The 4295-nt window shown below is 40.9% G+C and overlaps 1 long non-coding RNA gene across 1 annotated transcript; it reads left to right on the top strand.

Moving 5' to 3' along the window:
* The first annotated feature begins 974 nt into the window (after positions 1–974).
* Positions 975–3934, top strand: LOC309374386. Its single transcript, XR_014170557.1, has 2 exons — positions 975–1135; positions 2153–3934. It is a non-coding gene; the product is annotated as an uncharacterized lncRNA (long non-coding RNA).
* The last annotated feature ends 361 nt before the right edge of the window (positions 3935–4295 follow it).

The raw sequence follows: 4295 nt of genomic DNA on the forward strand, positions 1-4295 counted from the left end.
TGTTTTAGTGAGTATCTGAGTTACATTCTCACTAATGATTTTTTACTGCCATGAAAAGAGTAATAGAAATAAATCAATTGCCTTTTTTCTGTTTTTTTGGTGGCGGGCACCATCAAGTGGAAGTTATGATATAACTGAAGCTGCCTAATATCAAGTCAGACTATTTGTTCTCCTAGCCCTGTGTTGCTTATTCTGACTGGCAATAGCTGTCTCCAGCAGAGATCTTAGTTCTTCTGCTTTAGAAGTGCTTAAAACTTTGGGCTGGAGGGCGGTTGCCTGTTGCATTGTGAAGATCATAGCAGTTTCGGAATTCTACAACAGCGTAACAAAGTACATCTTGTTTGATTGATGGAAGAAAAATAAGAACCTATACTTCAAAGGTCTGGTATTTAGGAGGCTTTCCCCATATAATCAGGTGAGAAGGGCATCCAGAGAGAAAAGCTCCAGTTTTTTATTGCAATTAGACAATTCGAATTAAGCTGAGTTTGTTTTTAAAGATTAAGACAATGCACTTTGATGAAGGTTTTATTAGTGAAGATGAACCGTACTCAAAAGGGGAGAGCATATCACTGCAGTCTGTCTAGCACTTCAGTGATATTTCCTAAATTAATCTGAAAATAGCTCTTGAGGCAGCGTGTAAAGATTATTAAGCATGAGGTTTTTATGTATGCAGAAAATTTGCTTTTGCATGATTACACTCTTAAAATGTTAATGCATGCGCGAGAAAATTGTGTTCCTTAATCTCTAAGAAATTTGTTTCTCAAAAGAAGCTCTTAGCTTTTTCTGTACTTGGTTTATTAGGTGCTGAAAGCATGGTACAACTTTGCGAACAACTGCATATTAATAATGAACTAATTTATGCCTTAAATGCAATCACTGTATCGAGTAGCATCTTAAATATATATTGGAATTCTTACCCACGATGGGGGGGAAAGGTGGATAGCATGAGAACCCAAGTTCAGTGCATCTTTCACCCCTTTAAGCCGCACTGAAATTTCTCCCTGCTTTATTAAATCATGAGTGCACAGATTTTAGCATTAGCCAAGCTAATTAACTTCTTAAAATTGTGTCATTTCAGGAATTTGAGAAGGCTCAAAAGGTCTAAATACGGAATGAACGCAGCAAAAGTTGGTTGGTAAGCAGCAGAACCTCCCAAAGGATGCAAGTCCCATACCGCTAGTAGGGATTATAAACATGTAGGGTGGAAGAGGCTCACCAGTTTTCTTTTTAAAAATGATGAATAGCTATTCCTTTTCAGAAGAGTCAAATCTTCCAGAAATTCCTTTCCCCAAACACAACCATCTACAAAGGGCAGAGATAACAAAACAGATAAGTGGTGGCACCCAATGATGCCACTTCCTGCGGAAGGAATCTGTCAGCAGAAGAGGGCTAGAATAGGGTTGCAGTACACGTCTTGGTGCTGTGGTCTAAACCACAGAGCCTAGGGCTTGCTGATCAAAAGGTTGGCGGTTCGAATCCCTGTGACGGAGTAAGCTCCTGTTGCTCTGTCCCTGCTCCTGCCAACCCAGCAGTTCAAAAGCACATCAAAGTGCAAGTAGATAAATAGGTACTGCTCCAGCAGGAAGGTAAATGGCATTTCTGTGTGCTGCTCTGGTTCACTAGAAGCGGCTTAGTCATGCTGGCCACAAGACCCAGAAGCCGTACGCTGGCTCCCTCGGCCAATAAAGCGAGATGAGCGCTGCAACGCCAGTCGTCCGCGACTAGACCTAATGGTCAGGGGTCCCTGTACCATTTACACGTCTTGAATTTGCAAAAAAAGAAAAGAAAACCTCAACAACTTTATTAGAAGCTGATTTCAGTGGTCTCCTCTCCTCCCTGCAGTGCCCTGTGGGCCTTCAAATCTCTTCCGGAGGGTACCTGACCCTCCAGAAAAAGATTTAGGAGTTGGGGCATGGGATGCTACAGGGCGTGATTGCCAAAAATTGCTCTCCGCTTGTTCTGCTGCTGGGTTCCTAATGTCAGCAGAGAGTCACCATTGGATGCCATCCACAATCCTTCATTTGGATTAACGCCATGTTTAACCAATAGTGATGGTGATGATGATGATGATGATGATGATAATAATAATAATAATAATAATAATAATAATAATAATAATAATAAATTGCTTTTTTGTTTTGTTTTGTTTCAGATGAGGTAGGCAGTGGCACATTGCTCAAGCAGTAAACCCCTTCTAAGTGCCATGCTTGGCTTCCCAGAGACATCTGGGAATGCTGGACTTTGGTCTGTCCCAGTGTGGCTCTTATCTATGGGTGTGATAAAGTATTATTTGCATTTTAAGGCCATGGAAGTATAAGTTGTTGCCATTATTATTATTATTATTATTTCTGCCATTATACATTTCCTTACCACTCAGTGACTCCTAAAGCAGCCGACGGTCAATGAAATACAAAAAACAAAAAAGCCAAATCAATTATTAACACCGCACAACAAAACAGCATCTCGAAGCTATAAACATCAAAGGAGGAATCATTAAACAACAGAGTTTCCCTGCTCTTCAAATCTCCAGCCAAAAGCATATTTAACTGGAAAATGCAGTAGCAAAATAGTTTAACAATTTGGCCCAATACCAATTTGTAAACTAAAAGCCCATGGCCTCAGTCCTGTCGTTCACTTATTCTTAGTTTCATTTGGTTTTTTTTTAAACTCCAAAGAAAGCAGGTATGCAAGCCCTTAGTCAGTACAAAAATGTTTAGGCTCTTCTTCATTCATGTAGTGTTGGATCCAGAGCAAATTTGTTATGCTTTGTTCCCATAGCAATCAATGCAACTTGGGCTACAGACCTACACATAGGGACTGTAACTACCTGGGAGTGTTGACTTGTTTCTGCATAGACGTGTAAGGTTGCACTGCTAAGTTAAGAATCAGTAACATTACACACTGATTTCAGTGGTGCCTAACTGCTACTAATTTGGTCTGGTTCATTGAAATCGATAGCTTGTGACTTATTCTTAGGGCTCATCCACACTTCCACTTCTCCCATGATTTCTATGCATGGGTCCAAGAGGTGTGTTTTTTTGTGTCTTACCATTTGTTCCAATTCAGCAATAAACAGTGGGGTTTGTACCTCTGGCTAGAAATCACAGAACAAATGGAAATGTAGATGAGCTCACTGGGAGGGGGCATAGAAGCACTCAATTTTAGCTGGCAAAATAGTATGCCAAAAGGCTGTGTACACATTCCCATTTACTCTGCAGGCAGTGTGCTGGTTTGGGAAGCAGTGTACACATGGCATTATCCACAGTCCATATCTACTTGGTAGCTATCCTGTTGTTGCTTATGAAATGCTGCATTTTGATGCTAAACCAGCTTTGATCCTAATGGAGAAAAAGAATGACAGAGCTGTGTTTTAAGCAAGCAACATGTACACATGTTATAGTGTGTTGGGGGCCATTTCAAACATTTCCATTCTTCTTCCCTGGAGATAAACAGGATGCATAACATCACTACTGCATACTGGACTTCCTAATCTGTAACTTTGCAGGTCAGCACCAGGCTGCAGAGGGACTAGGAAAGCATCTCTTAATAAGTAAGCATGTGGTTTCACCACCAGGAGTTAGCAAGTTCATGTAAACAAGTTCCTCTCTGAAACCTAGTTCTCACAAGCGGCAGATTGGGGGGGGGGACCTGTTCGTCAACAGCAGGTTGACAAACCACTGCAGACTGCAAGGGAATTATTCTCTATATAATTAAATTCTCTCCTTGTAGAAAGTTAGTATGCCCACGAAAAGACGTGCAACCTTTGTTGCTAACATCTAACTTTTATATAGAATGGATGCATAAGAAGATTATTGGTTGCATGCTTAAAGTATTACAGAGATGACAACTCTAATATAATAAAAAAACTAATTAAAATTCAATGTGTGCTTAATTTGTCATGCTCTCCTTCATCAGTGGTTCCTCCTTTGCCTAGGAAAGACCCATATGAATGGGGTGGATTGTGATCTAATTTAACAACATATTATGGTTCCTAACATAGGAAGGCATCTTAAACAGTCAGATTCCTGGTCTATCTGGCTCAGTATTGTCTGAACTGGGGGGTAGGTAACCTCCATCCTGGGGGCTGAAAGGGCCCCACTAGGCTTCTGTATCCAGCTCATGGTAGTCTCCCCAGGCCACATCCCTCCACACATTACTTGAGTGCTTTTCCTAGCATGTTAACTGGAACTGAGATACTGCTTCTTGCTTGGATAGATATCTGTAGAAACGTCTGACTTACATGGCAGGAATGTAACCTACTGAGTGACGGTAAGAGTTGTTTCAGTTCTTCTGCC

The sequence above is a fragment of the Podarcis melisellensis genome (genome assembly GCF_964234715.1).
Source record: "Podarcis melisellensis genome assembly, chromosome: 7".
NCBI classification, from domain to species: Eukaryota; Metazoa; Chordata; class Lepidosauria; order Squamata; family Lacertidae; genus Podarcis; species Podarcis melisellensis.